Here is a 21795-nt window from a genome sequence, read left to right as displayed (position 1 = left end):
TAAGATATAATTGAAACTATTATTAAAAACATAGTTATATAAATATAATGTATTTTGGATTTAATTGTTAGATGATATTAACACGCTGGTCATTCTATCGTTATTTAAATAAGTTTAATTCGAACTTATGAGAATATAAAAATTAACGTTGGTCCATAATTAAGTTCTGTAAAATGTAGAATTATATATATATATATATATATATATATATATATATATATATATATATATTTGTTGAATTCAGTTTTAATATATATATATATATATATATATATATATATATATATATATATATATATATATATATATATATATATATATATATATTGTTGAATTCAATTTTAATACTCCATACATATTACTTGGGATTGAGCGCTGCTAATAGGTTATACTTTAAATTATTAGTTTCAATATATTTTGATTTACTATTACTAGTCGACACATGTATTATATATATGGCCTACACTTTATTAAAATATCCCAACACAAATTTACAATTACCAAACAAATCTTTCAGTATCAATTGTGAGACTAAATAGACAAAAGAAAGGTGGTGGCTATATTTCTTTTAAACAAGTTGATTCTGTTATTAATTTTATATTACTATTATTATTATATAAAGTTACGTTCATGCATCAAACACATATATGTGTTATGTCACAAGAAAGTTATTAATTTTGTTTTCTTTTAACCATTTAACTTTATTTATATATGCACACATATATCGACATCATCCATACATGCATTCGAATAACTTGTATCACCGTTTTCTGTTGCTAGTCTTCGACCCAAGAGAACCACCTCCCTCATTATTATTATCTTATTCTTCTACTAATCTCACTTGTTTATATTACACGATTTAAAAGTTCATTATTTTAGTATCATAAAATCTTTTTACTGTATTTATTTGATTCTTAAACATGTGAATGTGAATGATTTTGTGAATGAACCCTTACTTTATTTCTTGTCCCCTGCACGTATAATATCTAGCCAACAACTTGCATCTTACTATTTTCTTTTTGTTTCTAATATGAAAATATACAAGTCATATGTATGTATATATGTGGGAAGGTGAAACAAGAAACCAACACAAAACCAAGAACTCAAAACCAAATTCGATCACTGATACTTCTTGTATTTTTTTTTGTTCGAACCACCCATCAAACAAGACCATCAAAAACCACACTTGCTTAGTTTTGGTTCTTCTGTTTCGAACAAAACCACCTATAACCACCATCCTCACAAAACCATCGGTTACCACCATTCGAAAACACACACCTTTCACCACCTTGATCACCATCAAAGATCACCCAAACCACCCCTCAAACACCAACCAACACCACCTGCAATCCTATTGCTTGCTGCTGCTGTTACTCGTTTTTAGTTTCTGTTTCGTTGATGAAGATGATACAATGAAACCCGAAAAATGATAATGAATGATCGTGAAAAGTGATGATGAAACGAAATAATGATCATGAAGATGATGTTGTATGATGATGATGAGTTTGTGAGTGATGATGTTATGAGATGATGGCGAGCGAGGTGATGATGATGATAAAGACAATGATGATTAGTGTATGATAATGATGATGGTTACGGTTGTGATGATGATGAAGTTCGTGATGATGATGATGTAGCGAGGTGATGATGATCGACGCATGATGATGATTATGATGGTTCGTGAATCCGAGGCCAACCATGCATTTGTTCAGTTCCGTCGTATGCATATTTTACTACAAAATATCGTACCGTGAGTTTATAGATCCCTTTTTAAATGCTTTAAATATTTTTAGAATGAGAATACATGCAATTTATTTTTAAACGCAATGGACACAAGTACATACTTAATTCTACACTGAGTTAAACCAAAAATCCCTAGCTTTGGTAACTAGTGCTGCCAGTACATAGGATGTGGACTGGTGGGCGCAAATAACAGTATATGGATCCATAGGGCTTGACATCCCCGTCCGAGCTAGTAGCGCTAGCCTTTTAACGAACTTATGTTATTTGAGTTTATGACACGTTGGTTTGCGTGTATTAAAACAACAAGGGTTATTATTATTATAGCGTTAAGTTTAGTTTCCAGGGTGCTCTGTTACGTAGAATCTATTGACAAACTTTTGATAAACGTATCGGATGAAACAACTGAAATCTTGTGATCCACCTTTATATACAGATTATGCGCAATATTAAAACTATGAACTCACCAACCTTTGTGTTGACACTTTCAAGCATGTTTATTCTCAGGTCCCTAGAAGTCTTCCGCTGTTTGCTTAAATGTTATACAAGTTATGTGCATGGAGTCATACATGCTTTATTCGAGAAAACTTTGCATTCACAAAATCATCACCATGTATCATATTTTGACTGCATTGTCAACGGATGTATTATTGTAAACTATTATTTACGGTGATTGTCTATATGTAGAAATCATCAGATGTCGAAAACCTTGGATTTAGATATTCATTTATGGTGTGCCTTTTCAAAAGAATGCAATGTTTACAAAATGTATCATATAGAGGTCAATACCTAGCAATGAAATCGATGAACGATGTACTAAGTCAAAAGGGATTTGGACGGGTCATCACAGTTGGCATCAGAGCTTGAGGTCATAGGGAACCAGAATGTGCATTAGTGTGTTTAACTGGTAATTGTTAGGATGCATTAGTGAGTCTGGACTATGACCGTATCTGTTTTTACCGAGTTTTGCTTATCATTTCTTGTCGGAAATTACCTGCTTATCGTTTCTAAGTCTAGACGCGTTTTCCTGCATTTATCGCATAGATAATGTACAGATGAATTCATATCCTGGCATATCTGTTACTGTAAACTTTGTCTGACATCTTCCGAAAATTCCTCCGTGATTTATGGGATTTTGGTATTATATATACATATGTAAATTATGTGTTGAAGAATACCAATCTAAATCCTATAATCTATTTCATATTTAAAAAAAAAATCATTTCCCTAATTATACAAGATGGATCCGACATCTAGTTCAAATTCCTTGAATTCCGACAGCTATTCCGATATGGAATTCGACCTGAGCTCTGAAAGCAGCGTAACCGGAATGGATCAAATTAGCCATCATATATACTGGATGAATTGGGGATGGGTTCGTAATCTACTTAATCATTGGAGACAAGAAGAAGGTAATCCCTTCCATCCACCACATTCACCTCTTGGCGAAGAACCTGAAGCACTTACCCGCGAACCTGTTCGAAACACCCTTTTCTCTCTCATTTCCAGAACATCTCATCATGATTATATACTATCTCAGATTCTGAATCTTATTCATCCGCTCGCCCGAACCGAAATCATCCCGGCGTGATAGAAGAAGTCAACGAGCTTCGCGCTCGCATGACGGCTTTGGAGAATATGGTGCAAAGATTACAAGCACCATCAACAACACCAGTACCGCTAACAACATCCATATTGCAAGCCTCAATACCACAAACACCAGCAGCATCACCGGCATCAACAGTACCACCATCATCAACACCAACAGGATCATTACCACCACCAACAACCACATCCGCATCCCACACCTCAATATCACATCTAAAATCTGTACTTCGAGCATCAACATCATACGCACCATAGGTACCAAGGAGTACCAACAACAATAAACGATGAAGTATTGATTCATAACTTCATTGGAGAAATATTCTACGGTGATTAAGTAATCTCTAATATTTTAGAGATTATTCATTTCTATTTCCAGCCGAAAATCAAATGAGAGTAATAGTATATTAACTCATTTAATCCGTATTACATCCAGAGAAAATATACATACATATATTTTCATAAAGACTGTAATAAAAATTCTTTTGTACAAAGTATTATTTGTGATTTTTTTTACGGGTAGGTAATACCCGAAAAAGATATAAGTTCACAATTGATATGTTACGCTGTACATTTTCAATTTTGATTAAAAAATAATTAACTATACTCACTACCTTCACAGCGATACACAATCATTTCGTACAAATTCAATTACATATTCTGATTTTGACAAAACAGAATCCAAGTCAAGATTTAACAGGTGACATCACTCTTAGATCCCTATATCTTTCAAAGCAATACTTTGACTTCAAAACTGTGCTAGAACATCATTACTATTCATCTCTCACCAAGAAAAATATTCGTATCATTCAAAATTCTAGAACATCATATATATAGACGATTAAAATATGCATTCAAAACCCTTCATGATTCTTGAAAACCCCTCAATTAAGAAACAATCGAGAGGATGATCTAACCACACGTTACCCACGAAAAGAAAAGATTTATGCATATAGTTATACACCTGAAAACTCCCGGAACCTAAGTAAAGATTTAACATAAATATGTGATTTATTTGCATTGTTTTTACCGAAAATAACTTTGCAAGTCCTTTTCAAGGTATCCAGTGTTATCACCCTTCCAACCAGTCAACTTCGACTTTTCAGATTTGTAACCTTGATATATACGTTCTTGTTATCGAGGAACCTTTTATGTTCCACCATATTAACAGTAAACGTACCAACAACTGCAGTAACCATTGACTTAAGCCTCTCCGAAAAGTCACTATATTTATTCATTGAAACCCCATCATATACTCATCTGCATCTTGTAACGGTAGTTGCCATACCAAAAAGCTTGAATCATTATTCTCGAATCTCGCAATGATTCTACGCCAACAGTTATATATATACATATAACGTCTATCTCCTAGACTTACATACTTCGAATGTGAAGTTTCTGAAAAACACCCCAAATTGCGAACTAGTTCTCCGAATTTTGGAAAAATGCTGATGAAACAAAAAAAACTGTAAATGACTTTAACAGTCGAAAGTTTGATGATAAAGAATAGTGTGCTGAAAAAGCTCAGAAAATGAGAAAAATTTGGTACTGAAAAACGGTTTAGCAAAACATGAAGGAGGCTGTGGACAAATCACAAAGACAAAATCTACCTTCAAAGAATCCAAATGATTCAGTGTCTGCTGAAATCGTTAGTGAACACCTTACTCCTTATTCTAAACCTTCGCAGACAAAGTTTCTGCATCATCCTTTGATTTCATATATTTTAAAATTCTAAAACATCATCGAATCTTTCAATATAAATATCCTCGATATTTCTGAAGATACCATCATAACTATCATTGTCCGAGATTATTTATCTCTTTGCGCTATCTGTGTTACATCATAAAAGAAATTGTTTTAGTTTCTAAACTTCTGAAACCTTCGAGTTTAAATTATGAATGTTTTTGGAGAAGTGTTGGGAATTGAAGCATGAGTTAGTATAATATAATGAAGTCGGGCCAACGTGGTTATATTATAGTAAGTCATGCTGAGTTTCTAATGGAACGTGATAAAGGTTCACAGATCATACCCTCACCATGAACCATGTTACATAACTCTTTCATTCTATTTAACCTCTAAACATATCAAGAAAATATTTTTCTTGATGATTCGGTCTTTTTCGTGATCTTCTGGAAATTTAACAAGTTAGATCATGCGATTACCATTTCCTTCTTAGAACATGAGTTATGTTCATCCAAAACTTCATATCTACGAATTCTGGACCCTTACTTGCTTCACACAAAGTCGAGAAGAGAAAACAATAGCATAAAGCTTCGAGATATAGGAGTATAAATCACAGCAAACAGAAGGAATCATTAACCATAGATGTCAATAATTATGGAAAGACAAATGCAAGGAAGGATTATGAAAACCACTACCCCAAGAGCGGAGTAGAAGTAAACAGATTCCTCCGGTGGGATTTAGAATAGAAGGATGATTGTGGTAACAGTCAGAATGAGATCAAGGATCAGAACTGGATGAAGCATTTTCACAATCTTTTGAAAGTATGAAATGAGGAAGAAGATGTAGGAGTGATGAAAATAAGGGAACGGAAGAGGTTGATTTACAGCGAAAGAACAGATATAGAAATCGAGGCAGATTTCGCATTTAATAAAAAAAAATCATAATTCCCTTAATCACCGAAGAATCAAATCTTATAAAGATTACGTAGATTTCCTCTAAATCCCTTGAAATCCGAAAAATCAACTGTAACTATATTAAAAGTTAAGGAGAACAGTTATTTCTTCATTTCACTCCTTTGCGATCACTTCACTTATACACTTCACATAATCGAATTGTTTTATCCATATTACTCACAAATGATAAAACTCTAGTTTTCAACTCGTATTCATCATGAAAACATTCTTATTGTCAACTATGAAGATCTGTGTCAAATTTCGGGACGAAATTTCTTTAACGGATGGGTACTGTAACGACCAGGAAATTTCAGACCAAATGTAAACTTAATCTTTAAAATAATTTAGTATTTCTGGCACGATAAGCAAAGTCTGTAATGTTGAGTCTCAAAAAATTTGAACTATTTTCATACATTCATTATAACTTCGACTATTCCCGACGATTCACGAACAATTATTTGTAAACATATATGTATATATAAATAATTATATATAATAATTTTAAATATATTAATAAACTATTCTATGATTTAATTATTATGAAAAATATCATTAAGATATAATTGAAACTATTATTAAAAACATAGTTATATAAATATAATGTATTTTGGATTTAATTGTTAGATGATATTAACATGCTGGTCATTCGATCGTTATTTAAATAAGTTTAATTCGAACTTATGAGAATATAAAAATTAACGTTGGTCCATAATTAAGTTCTGTAAAATGTAGACTTATAAATATATATATATATATATATATATATATATATATATATATATATATATATATATATATATATATATATATATATATATATATATATATTTTTGAATTCAGTTTTAATACTCCGTACATATTACTTGGGATTGAGGGCTGCTAATAGGTTATACTTTTAATTATTAGTTTCAATATATTTTGATTTACTATTACTAGTCGACACATGTATTATATATATGGCCTACACTTTATTAAAATATCCCAACACAAATTTACAATTACCAAACAAATCTTTTAGTATTAATTGTGAGACTAAATGGACAAAAGAAAGGTGGTTGCTATATTTCTTTTAAACAAGTTGATTCTATTATTAATATTATATTACTATTATTATTATATAAAGTTACGTTCATGCATCAAACACATATATGTGTTATGTCACAAGAAAGTTATTAATTTTGTTTTCTTTTAACCATTTAACTTTATTTATATATGCACACATATATCGACATCATCCATACATGCATTCGAATAACTTGTATCACCGTTTTCTGTTGCTAGTCTTCGACCCAAGAGCACCACCTCCCTCATTATTATTATTTTATTCTTCTACTACTCACACTTGTTTATATTACACGATTTAAAAGTTCATTATTTTAGTATCATAAAATCTTTTTACTGTATTTATTTGATTCTTAAACATGTGAATGTGAATGCTTTTGTGAATGAACCCTTACCTTATTTCTTGTCCCCTGCACGTATAATATCTAGCCAACAACTTGCATCTTACTATTTTCTTTTTGTTTCTAATATGAAAATATACAAGTCATATGTATGTATATATGTGGGAAGGTGAAACAAGAAACCAACACAAAACCAAATTCGATCACTGATACTTCTTGTATTTTTTTTTGTTCGAACCACCCATCAAACAAGACCATCAAAAACCACACTTGCTTAGTTTTGGTTCTTCTGTTTCGAACAAAACCACCTATAACCACCATCCTCACAAAACCATCGGTTACCACCATTCGAAAACACACACCTTTCACCACCTTGATCACCATCAAAGATCACCCAAACCACCCCTCAAACACCAACCAACACCACCTGCAATCCTATTGCTTGCTGCTGCTGTTACTCGTTTTTAGTTTCTGTTTTGGTGATGAAGATGATACAATGAAACGCGAAAAATGATAACGAATGATCGTGAAAGGTGATGATGAAACGAAATAATGATCATGAAGATGATGTTGTATGATGATGATGAGTTTGTGAGTGATGATGTTATGAGATGATGGCGAGCGAGGTGATGATGATGATAAAGACGATGATGATTAGTGTATGATAATGATGATGGTTACGGTTGTGATGATGATGAAGTTCATGATGATGATGATGATGATGTAGCGAGGTGATGATGATCAACGCATGATGATGATTATGATGGTTCGTGAATCCGAGGCCAACCATGCATTTGTTCAGTTCCGTCGTATGCATATTTTACTACAAAATATCGTACCATGAGTTTATAGATCCCTTTTTAAATGCTTTAAATATTTTTGAGATGAGAATACATGCAATTTAATTTTAAACGCAATGGACACAAGTACATACATAATTCTACACTGAGTTAAACCAAAAATTCCTAGCTTTGGTAACTAGTGCTGCCAGTACATAGGATGTGGACTGGTGGGCGCGAATAACGGTATATGGATCCATAGAGGTTGACATCCCCGTCCGAGCTAGTAGCGCCAGCCTTTTAACGGATGTATGTTATTTGAGTTTATGACACGTTTGTTTGCGTTTATTAAAACAACAAGGGTTATTATTATTCTAGCGTTAAGTTTAGTTGCCAGGGTACTCTGTTACGTAGAATCTATTGACAAACGTTTCGAATGAAACAACTGAAATCTTGTGGTCCACCTTTATATATGAATTATGCCCAATATTAAAACTATGAACTCACCAACCTTTGTGTTGACACTTTCAAGCATGTTTATTCTCAGGTCCCTAGAAGTCTTCCGTTGTTTGCTTAAACGTTATACAAGTTATGTGCATGGAGTCATACATGCTTTATTCGAGAAAACTTTGCATTCACAAAATCATCACCATGTATCATATTTTGACTGCATTGTCAACGGATGTATTATTGTAAACTATTATTTACGGTGATTGTCCATATGTAGAAATCATCAGATGTCGAAAACCTTGGATTTAGATATTCATTTATGGTGTGCCTTTTCAAAAGAATGCAATGTTTACAAAACGTATCATATAGAGGTCGATACCTCGCAGTGAAATCGATGAATGATGTACTACGTTAAAAGGGATTTGGACGGGTCATCACAGTTTGTAGCTTTAGTTGTAAATAGAACTTGTATTTGTGTTAAGACTAAGAATATGATGTAACCTTGGTTCATCATCCTTCTAAAACTCTTAAGTGAGTTGTAATCTTGCTTGGTCTTAACATATTGTGTGTTGATGGTTGAATCTTGGTCAAAGTGATGCTAACACATCAAAGAGTTGCACACTTGAAGCTTACAAGCATCAAGGATGAGAACCGTGATGAGCATCAAGCACCAAGAAACCACCGAAGCACTTGTTTTCTGTTTTTCAGGGTCTGATCAGACTCCTGGACTTCTGAAAAGTTGATTTTCAGATAGTTCTTTTCGATTATATGACTTTTCCTTTAGGCCTCGCCTTAATCCGATATACGGTTTAGGATTTATAGCCTTCTGAAAGTCACTACGCCTTTGTAACGTTGTGCTGAAATTTCTGACCTACTCGCACCTAAACCGTCGCCACGGTCAAACGAAGATGAGTTAGGTTCTGAAAATTGGTCAGTGGTTAGAGTACTCACATACGGAGCCATGGCCACTGACTACGCGTATTTTTGATTTGTATAGAGGTCGTAACAGCTGTCCAAATCAGCCTTTTGTTTTGATCTCTATACTTGTTAAACATACTTAGCTTTTATGATGATGAATGATGATGATAATGACACTTAAACTTAATTTATGCACTATTAAACCTTTTGGGACAATTTACTGACTTAGTGACCTTTGACTTAGGTTGACGACCTTTCGGACCAACTTACTACCTGCATACTTTTCCTAACAACTCTTACTGCTTATTCACTGTGAGTTATAGCATCCCTTTTTACTTATACTATTTTTGGGACTGAGAATACATGCGCTTTTCATGTTTTACTTACTTGACATGAGTACTTAAACTTTACATATGTGTGGGTTATATAACGGCATAAACTTTCCCCTTAGCACGGTAACGTTTAACTATTGGTTTTTGAACCGGTAGACGCGAATCTTAGATATGGATCCATAGGGTTTGACATCCCCACTCAGGCTAGTCGCGCTAGCATTTAACGGGTGTTTAATACTTCGAGAACATACGCACACGCTAGGTGTACTTTTAGGGGGTGATATATGTGACAACCCGAAAATTTCCAACCAAATTTAAACTTTAATCTTTATATGTTTCCGACACGATAAGCAATATTTGTTAAGTTAAATTTCAAGAATTTTAAACTATGTTCATACATTCATTCAACCTTGACCAAGTTCCAATGATTCACGAACCATTAAACGAATATGATTATATATGTATATGTGTATATATATTATAACTTGAAATGTAAACAAAATATTAGATTAAATACTTTATATGATTGTATCTGTTTCAAAATGTTTATCAATGGAATTAGAAGATAAGATCAAATGATTGAATTATCAGATATATTGAATTATGATTACAAGTCTCTGTTGAAAGGCCCACGTTGATTTGAGAAATCTTTTCATTTTAACAATATTCGGAAAATGGTAAAGTGATTTATAAATATGAACAAATTGTCAATCATTGAGAACTAGACAAAGGATAGTGGAAGATTGAATCTCATAAAGACTCGATTGATCTATTTAGTTTCAAACGTACAAAAACGTTTTCAGTTTAAAAAGAACTTTATTATTAAAACGTATATAACTTTTATAAATATCTAGAACCACTTTTGACAACTCATTACTTAACTAGTATGATAAAGATAACGATATTTATATTTTATTTTATTAAATATATATAACGATTTAAATTAATATTATATATATTTATACGCGTATTATACGTACATAGTTTTATACTTTTACTATACTTAAACTTTACATTTACTTTATTTTTACTTTACTTTAACTTTAATAATTCATACTTTAATAATTCACTTTAATAATTCATACTTTAATAATTCACTTTAATAATTCATACTTTAATAATTCACTTTAATAATTCATACTTTAATAATTCATACTTTAATAATTTACTTTAATAATTCATACTTTAATAATTCACTTTAATAATTCAAAAATCTATTATAAATAGAATTCAATAGGTTTCATTATTTCATAGAAACTTGAAACTAGTTTTCTCTAAACTCTCTCAATCGATTTACATATATATATTTACTCCGTATTATCTCAAGATATTATTAGTATACATAAAATATTACGACGGAGTGCTGTCCGAGTGATTTTGAAGTTGTTTTTTTGAGTGGGATAGGATTAAGGAAATTATGGGTTATAGCTATGGAGGTGATTGAGTATGGTTCATGGGTATGCTCGTGAAGTCAATATAGTGTTTATCATCTCCGTTGCGTTTACGTACCTTTCCTGCAATATTGAATCTCAATATTGATATGTGAGTACTCATAATTTAATTTTTACATACTAATAGTGTATCCCTGACTAGTGCTCGAGTATATAGGATTATGCATGCTTGTACTTTTGATATTGCCATTAGATAGGTTATGTTGATTCCTGAATTAGTTACATATACGATTGAGATAAGGTATAAGATATGCATGTCGTTGGAAAGCTAGCGAAAAATAGTTGAATTTTGGTTTAAGAATCACTTGAATCCAAGTAACGGTTAGAAAGTTATGAAATAAACGAATTGCATAATTAATTTCGTAATTAAAATTGCTGATGATAATTAGTGAACTAATTTTCTGGGTTATAAAAAGTGGTTATTTGGATTCTACTCGTCGAGTAGATGAATTTTCATATAAAGCACGTCTCGTTTCGTTGAACGGTTGTCAAGTTATGGACAAAAGAAGTTTTGCAAATTTTGATGAAATGTCGAAACAGGAACTGAAATTCTCGCTGATCTGCGTTGTTTCATATACAAAAAAAAATACCACTGAATTCTTTGCTGTAAGGTCTAACAAACGAATCTGGCCGTTTGTTAATTCGAGTCTCGACAATATTTCTAAAAATCATCAAAGTTGACGGTTTGGTCACATTTTAAAATTCTAAAGAGCTGAAATTTTTTTATTTAAAAATGTCAATTTTGTATCAGTTGTCATGGTCGGCCTGATATGTGTTTACTCTTGCCAAAAATCATGTTATATCTTTGTGGTAACGAGAATTTGCAGGCTTTGACAATTTGTCAATACGAGTTTTGAAGAATTTTCTAAAAATCTCTAAAGTAGGCTACTCGGTCACTTTTGTAAATTTATTAAAGCTGAAAAATTAACTTTGAAACGCCGAAAACGCGTTGGCAACTACGAGTTGTCTAGGTTTAGTTTACTTCTGTAATATTTATGCTTAATCTTTTTGGTAATGTGTAACTTTTATCTTTGGCCGTTTATCAATCGGAGTTCCGATAATTTTTCTAAAAATTGCTGAAGTGGCCCGTTTAGTCATGTTTGATCGAAAATCATTTTTGTACAAGTTATTATATATTTGCATGCGACCTCATTTTTACTTTGACCTTTGACTTTTGACTTTAACCTTTGACTTTTGACTTTGAACTTTGACTTTTCCTGTTAACTTTTCAGTTAACTTTTTGTGTTGATTTTCTCTATAAAAAAAAAAAAAAAAAAAAAAAACCTAAAATACTATTTTATGATTATGAAACCATTTGTGTTACGTTGTTTCACACGTCACCTTTTACTAGAATCTTAATTGAGCATGAGTAATATAACATGTTACTATACTGTAGAGTCAGACTCGAGCTATAGGATAGGATTACACTATGACCTGACCTAAATTGCTATACAAATATTGACCAACATATAAATATATATAATTAATATAGGTTCGTGAATCCGAGGCCAACCTTGCACTTGTTCAATGACGTTATATGTATTTTTACTACGAAATACAGTATGGTGAGTTTCATTTGCCCTTTTTACTCTTTACGTTTTTGGGCTGAGAATACATGTAAATGCTTTATTAACTATTTTACAATATTTATATACGTGAGTTTCATTTGCCCTTTTTACTCTTTACGTTTTTGGGCTGAGAATACATGTAAATGCTTTATTAACTGTTTTACAATATTTATATACGTGAGTTTCATTTGCCCTTTTTACTCTTTACGTTTTTGGGCTGAGAATACATGTAAATGCTTTATTAACTGTTTTACAATATTTATATGCGTGAGTTTCATTTGCTCCCTTTTTAAATGCTTTTGCAATATATATTTTTGGGACTGAGAATACATGCGCTGCTTTTATAACTGTTTTACGAAATGGACACAAGTAATTAAAACTACATTATATGGTTGAATTATCGAAATCGAATATGCCCCTTTTTATATAGTCTGGTAATCTAAGAATTAGGGAACAGACACCCTAATTGACGCGAACTCTAAAGATAGATCTATTGGGCCTAACAAACCCCATCCAAAGTACCGGATGCTTTAGTACTTCGAAATTTATATCATGTCCGAAGGAGGATCCCAGAATGATAGGGGATATTCTTATATGCATATTGTTAATGTCGGTTACCAGGTGTTCACCATATGAATGATTATTTTTGTCTCTATGCATGGGACGTATATTTATGAGAACTGGAAATGAAATTCTTGTGGTCTATTAAAATGATGGAAATAAATGATTATGATAAACTAATGAATTCACCAACCTTTTGGTTGACACTTTAAAGCATGTTTATTCTCAGGTGTTAAAGAAATCTTCCGCTGTGCATTTGCTCATTTTAAAGATATTACTTGGAGTCTTTCATAGCATATTTCGAAGAACGTTGCATTCGAGTCATTGAGTTCATCAAAGATTATTATTAAATCAATTTATAGTTGGATAGTGGATATTATGAAATGGTATGCATGCCTATCAATTTTCGATGTAAAGAAAGATTGTCTTTTAAAAACGAATGCAATGTTTGTAAAATGTATCATATAGAGGTCAAATACCTCGCAATGTAATCAACTATTGTGAATCGTTTATAATGTATATGAACGGGTCCTTTCAGTTGGTATCAGAGCGGTGGTCTTAGCGAACCAGGTCTGCATTAGTGTGTCTAACAGATAAGTCGATAGGATGCATTAGTGAGTCTGGACTTCGACCGTGTCTGCATGTCAATAGTTTTACTTATCATTTTGTGTCAAAAATTAACTACTTATCATCCTCAGGAAATTACCTGCTTATCATTTTTAGTCTAAGACACGTCTTGCTGCATTGATTGCATGAATAGTGTATAGACAAAAATTCATATCTTAGCGTATCTGCTAAATCATATCTTATCGTATCTATTACTGTAAACGTTGCCTGATATATCCCGTAAATTCCTCCGTAATTTACGAAATCTTTTGTTCTATATATATGGATATTCTATGTAATTAGAATACCATCTGATAATCGAAAATCATTTCATATCGAAAAAAAAAATCCTTATTCAATCGTACGAAATGGAATTCATCATTAAATCAAGTTCCTCGGATTTCGAAATGGAATCCCACTCCAGCTCCGAAAGCAGTGTGACCGGAATAGATCAACCAATCAGTCATCACCTATTCTGGATGAATTGGGGATGGGTTCGTAGCCTCCTCAATCATTGGAGATAAGAAGAAGGTGATCCCTTCCATCCACCACATTGCCCTCTTGATGAAGAACCTGAAGCACTTACCGGCGAACATGTTCGAAACACCATTTTCTCGCTCATTTCCAGAGTATCTCGTCACGATTATATATTACATCAAATTTTAGATTTTATTTATCCGCTCGTCCGAACCGACAATCACCCCGGTGTAATAGAAGAAGTCAACGAGCTTCGCGCTCGGGTAGTGGCTTTGGAGAATATGGTGCAGAGATTACAAACACCAGCAGCAGCATCAGCAGCATAACCAGTAACACCATCATCAACGCCAATAGTACCATTACCACCCCAACCACAACCACGTCGTAAACCTCAACTTTACACTCTGTCCCACGAGCACCAATGTCATACGCCCTGTAGATACCAAGGAATACCAACAACAATAACCGACGAAGTATTAATTCATAACTTCATTGGAGAAACATTCCGCGCAGATTATGTAATCTCTAAAGTCTTAGAGATTATCTAATCTAACCCTAACCATAAATCAGTTAAGCGAACCAAAATGATAGAAGGAAGAGTAGAAACCCTGAAAAAAATGGTGTGTGATTAACAAACTAAACTTGTTTTACCAACAGCATCAACAGTACCGTCAGCGTCACCAGCATCATCAGTACAGTCAACATCAGAATCAACAACACCTATAACATCACAAACTCCGTCAGCTCAAGAATCACTATGGACATCATTACGAATCAATAACCCGTATATTATATCAACGAGTTATGAAGAATTAACTCATTCCCTTTGAAGAAATTATATGTATATTTTATATATTTTGAAATAAAAATAAATCTTTCCGTGCTAAGCTATTTTGTGTGAATCTTAACTACTCGGTTAATTCATATTACAAATATGCAATAATGTACGTCCTTCGGCCGCAACTTAACCAGCGTTAACTACAATCTCTGTCGCAATTCAACAAATTCCAATTCATAATAAATCAAGTATATATTTGATTTTACACTTTCATCATCGATGTACCCGAAACTTTTCAGATAACATCCTTCGTACTTTGCAAAATTCACAAGAATTCCACGAACCGAACATCATACATCAACAAATAACGAAGTATTGATTCATAATTTCAATGTCATTAAAGAAATACTGCGTAAAAGTTATGTACTTTTTAAAGCCTTTAGGGATTATTCAATTCTAGTTTCAACCGTAAATCAAATGAGTTTAATTTAACATTAACTCATTAAATCTATGTTACATCTGAAGAAAATATACATATATATATTTTCATAAAGACTGTAATAAAATTCTTTTGTACAAAATATTAATTGTGAATTTTTTTTTAACGGGTAGGTAATACCCGAGAGATATATAAATTCACAATTAATATATTACATTCTTCGAATCTGATTCAGCAAATCATCCATTATACTCCCTACTTTCACAACAATATACATTCTTTTATAGAAATCAAAACAACCATACTCATTCAAAATTTAATTACATATTCTGATTTTGAAATCTCAAAATTCAACTTGAGATATGACCAAAATCATCACTCTTAGATCCTTACATCTTTCACAAGCTATATTTTGACTTCAAAACTGTGTTAGAACATCAAATGTATGTTAACGATTACAATCTGTGTTCAAACCCTTCGAAAATTTCTGAAGACACTTCGAATGATGAGCAATCGAGATGATGATCCAACCACATGTTACCCACAGTTATGTACCCGAAAAACTCTTGAAACCAAAGTAAAAGTTTAAACAACGTATCCGCGTCAGATTCTTTAGCATTTATTAGCAAAAATAACTTTGCGACTCCTATTCAAAGTAGCCAGTTTTGTCACAGCTCCAGCAAGTCAACTTCGACTTTTCAGTCAGACTAACCTTATTATAACCTTGAGATATACACCATCGTTATCAGGGAACCTTTTACATTCCACCACATTATTAACAGATGTATCAACAACTTCATTACCCTTTGACTTTAGCCTCTCCAAAAAGTCATTATAATTATTCATTGAAACCCCATCATTTACTCATTCGCATCTTGTAATGAGAATTTCCATACGAATCATTGGGAATTAGCAATCAGTATTTTGAAATCTTACAGCATGTCTACGCCAACAGTTATATGTGTATATATAACGTCTATCTTTTGGACTTAATTTGAATGTGAAGATTCTGAAAAACACTTCGAACTACGAATTGGTTCTCCGAAAATGGAAAAATACTGATGAAGCAGCAAAAAAAACTATAAACGACCTTAACAGTAAAAGTTTGATGATAATGAATAGGTGTGCTGGCAAAGCGCAGAAAAAGAGAAGTCTTGGAACTGGAAAACGGATTGAGCAAAGTAGGAAGGAGGCTGTGGACAAATTACAAAGACTGAACCTGACTTCAAAGGATCCAAATAATTCAGTATCTGCTGAAGTCATTAACGAATACCTTGCTCCTGACTCTAAACCCCTGCGGACAATATTCTTCATCATCCTCTGATATTAGAAATTCTAAAATATCATCATATCTTTCATTATAAATATCCTCCATATTTCTGAAGATATTTTCTTAATTTTTCTTATTTGAAATCATTTACCTCTTCGCGCTATCTGTATTACATCATAAAAGAAACTATTTTAGTTTCTAAATTCTGAAACATTCAAGTTTAAAATAGGAATATTTTGAAGTAGTGTTGGGAACTGAAGCATGAATTAGTATAATATAATGACACTTGATCAATGTGATTATATTACAGTAAGTCATGCTGAGTTTCTAAATGGAACGTAATGATTCACAGATCATAACATCATCATGTGCCATGTTATACGACTCTTGTATTCTATTTAACCTCTAAAATATCAAAAAAATATTTCTTGATGATTCGGCCTTTTCCAAGGTATTTTAGTAATTTGACAAGTCAAGATCGTGCCATCACAATTTCCTTCCTAGAACATTAACAATGTTCATTTCGAAATTCATATATGTGAATTCTGGACCATTACAAGCGGTGCTTAATCGCAAGAAGAAGAAACGAAAGGACAAAACTCCGAAATAGAAATTGGGGTATAAATTGCAGCAAATAAAAGAGAGCATTAACTGTGAATGATAATGATTATAGAAGACAGAAGCAGAGACTTTGAAATATAAGGGAACATATAAAGCCCAACGACAAACCAGAAATTATAAACCATATATATCGATGCATATAGTAATATAAAGACACGGGAGAACTAGGAACACTATAAACCCAAGAGTATAGTAGAAGTAAATAGATTCTTCCGGCGGTAGATGAAAAAAAAGAAGAATGACAGATATGAAAGTTAGAAGTATATCGAGAATCAGAACTGGATGGAGCATATTGATGAATACTTTAAAATATGAGTTGAGGGGGAAAGAATAGAAGGTGATGAAATATGACCAGGAACTTAGAAATCAACAGATTTAACTCACACAATGGCAGAATAAGTGAATCAAACCCTCTAGTGAATAGGTTAAGTTTATTTTTGATTAATTTAGTCAAACCACAACTAAATCAAGTGTGATTAGATCAACACCTAGAGCTATTATTCACCACCTGGGTGATTTGGACTGAGAGAGAATCGAAGGAGCTCACTAGATCTAAGTGTGTGTAACAAATGAGAGGCTTAACCTAAAATGAAGAACATAAGACTTTATATACCCCTGCTGTTGACACACCCATACGATTCATTCATCACATATACGAGTTGGCTTCATCAATCGTACGGGTGATCACTCACTCATGTCTTATCATTTAGGTTGTAATTGTGACTTAGCTCAGCATCAACCATGCGTATGGGCCTGTCAGCCGTACTAGTGAGGCTTCACTCGTACGTCTGACTAAGTCTAACATAGTCAAACATCTAAATCTCGTTCCTGCAGTTCCTGTAACCACATACAAACACGGATAGGATAATAACGAGCAATCATGGTGGCCTGTAAACTGTTGTACCTGCAATGGACGTGGGTAGATGTCTAGGGACTTGCATAAAATGCATCAACAGATGGTGTGAGTTGTAAGGAAACGAAGGAGGTGAATTTATAAGAAAATCTCTGACAGAACAATTAAAATGGATGATCGCATTTAAAGCGGATCCTAATTCCCTTGATTACCGGAGAGTCAAATCTTATTAAGAATATTTTCTTCAAATCCCTTAAAATCTGGGAATCAATCATATCTACGTCAAATGATAAGATGAATCTACACTTACTCATTTCACTCTTCTATGTTAGCTTCATTCGTACTCTTCATATAAATGGATTGTTTATCCAAATTATTCGCTGATGATAAAACTCTAATTTTCAGCCCGTATGCATCATGAAAACATACTTATTATCATTCACGACCTTTCCACTCAAATTTCGGGACGAAATTTCTTTAACGGGTAGGTACTGTGACAACCCGGAAATTTCCAACCAAATTTAAACTTTAATCTTTATATGTTTCCGACACGATAAGCAATATTTGTTAAGTTAAATTTCAAGAATTTTAAACTATGTTCATACATTCATTCAACCTTGACCAAGTTCCAACGATTCACGAACCATTAAACGAATATGATTATATATGTATATGTGTATATATATTATAACTTGAAATGTAAACAAAATATTAGATTAAATACTTTATATGATTGTATCTGTTTCAAAATGTTTATCAATGGAATTAGAAGATAAGATCAAATGATTGAATTATCAGATATATTGAATTATGATTACAAGTCTCTGTTGAAAGGCCCACGTTGATTTGAGAAATCTTTTCATTTTAACAATATTCGGAAAATGGTAAAGTGATTTATAAATATGAACAAATTGTCAATCATTGAGAACTAGACAAAGGATAGTGGAAGATTGAATCTCATAAAGACTCGATTGATCTATTTAGTTTCAAACGTACAAAAACGTTTTCAGTTTAAAAAGAACTTTATTATTAAAACGTATATAACTTTTATAAATATCTAGAACCACTTTTGACAACTCATTACTTAACTAGTATGATAAAGATAACGATATTTATATTTTATTTTATTAAATATATATAACGATTTAAATTAATATTATATATATTTATACGCGTATTATACGTACATAGTTTTATATTTTTACTATATTTAAACTTTACCTTTACTTTATTTTTACTTTACTTTAACTTTAATAATTCATACTTTAATAATTCACTTTAATAATTCATACTTTAATAATTCACTTTAATAATTCATACTTTAATAATTTACTTTAATAATTCATACTTTAATAATTCACTTTAATAATTCAAAAATCTATTATAAATAGAATTCAATAGGTTTCATTATTTCATAGAAACTTGAAAATAGTTTTCTCTAAACTCTCTCAATCGATTTACATATATATATTTACTCCGTATTATCTCAAGATATTATTAGTATACATAAAATATTACGACGGAGTGCTGTCCGAGTGATTTTGAAGTTGTTTTTTTGAGTGGGATAGGATTAAGGAAATTATGGGTTATAGCTATGGAGGTGATTGAGTATGGTTCATGGGTATGCTCGTGAAGTCAATATAGTGTTTATCATCTCCGTTGCGTTTACGTACCTTTCCTGCAATATTGAATCTCAATATTGATATGTGAGTACTCATAATTTAATTTTTACATACTAATAGTGTATCCCTGACTAGTGCTCGAGTATATAGGATTATGCATGCTTGTACTTTTGATATTGCCATTAGATAGGTTATGTTGATTCCTGAATTAGTTACATATACGATTGAGATAAGGTATAAGATATGCATGTCGTTGGAAAGCTAGCAAAAAATAGTTGAATTTTGGTTTAAGAATCACTTGAATCCAAGTAACGGTTAGAAAGTTATGAAATAAACAAATTGCATAATTAATTTCGTAATTAAAATTGCTGATGATAATTAGTGAACTAATTTTCTGGGTTATAAAAAGTGGTTATTTGGATTCTACTCGTCGAGTAGATGAATTTTCATATAAAGCACGTCTCGTTTCGTTGAACGGTTGTCAAGTTATGGACAAAAGAAGTTTTGCAAATTTTGATGAAATGTCGAAACGGGAACTGAAATTCTCGCTGATCTGCGTTGTTTCATATATAAAAAAAAATACCACTGAATTCTTTGCTGTAAGGTCTAACAAACGACTCTGGCCGTTTGTCAATTCAAGTCTCGACAATATTTCTAAAAATCATCAAAGTTGACGGTTTGGTCACATTTTAAAATTCTAAAGAGCTGAAACTTTTTTATTTAAAAATGTCAATTTTGTATCAGTTGTCATGGTCGGCCTGATATGTGTTTACTCTTGCCAAAAATCATGTTATATCTTTGTGGTAACGAGAATTTGCAGGCTTTGACCGTTTGTCAATACGAGTTTTGAAGAATTTTCTAAAAATCTCCAAAGTAGGCTACTCGGTCACTTTTGTAAATTTATTAAAGCTGAAAAATTAACTTTGAAACGCCGAAAACGCGTTGGCAACTACGAGTTGTCTAGGTTTAGTTTACTTATGTAATATTTATGCTTAATCTTTTTGGTAATGTGTAACTTTTATCTTTGGCCATTTATCAATCGGAGTTCCGATAATTTTTCTAAAAATAGCTGAAGTGGCCCGTTTAGTCATGTTTGATCGAAAATCATTTTTGTACAAGTTATTATATATTTGCATGCGACCTCATTTTTACTTTGACCTTTGACTTTTGACTTTAACCTTTGACTTTTGACTTTGAACTTTGACTTTTCCTGTTAACTTTTCAGTTAACTTTTTGTGTTGATTTTCTCTATAAAAAAAAAAAAAAAAAAAAAAACCTAAAATACTATTTTATGATTATGAAACCATTTGTGTTACGTTGTTTCACACGTCACCTTTTACTAGAATCTTAATTGAGCATGAGTAATATAACATGTTACTATACTGTAGAGTCAGACTCGAGCTATAGGATAGGATTACACTATGACCTGACCTAAATTGCTATACAAATATTGACCAACATATAAATATATATAATTAATATAGGTTCGTGAATCCGAGGCCAACCTTGCACTTGTTCAATGACGTTATATGTATTTTTACTACGAAATACAGTATGGTGAGTTTCATTTGCCCTTTTTACTCTTTACGTTTTTGGGCTGAGAATACATGTAAATGCTTTATTAACTATTTTACAATATTTATATACGTGAGTTTCATTTGCCCTTTTTACTCTTTACGTTTTTGG

Source organism: Rutidosis leptorrhynchoides, chromosome 2, assembly GCF_046630445.1.
Source record: "Rutidosis leptorrhynchoides isolate AG116_Rl617_1_P2 chromosome 2, CSIRO_AGI_Rlap_v1, whole genome shotgun sequence".
Lineage (NCBI taxonomy): Eukaryota > Viridiplantae > Streptophyta > Magnoliopsida > Asterales > Asteraceae > Rutidosis > Rutidosis leptorrhynchoides.
This window is presented reverse-complemented; position numbering follows the sequence as displayed.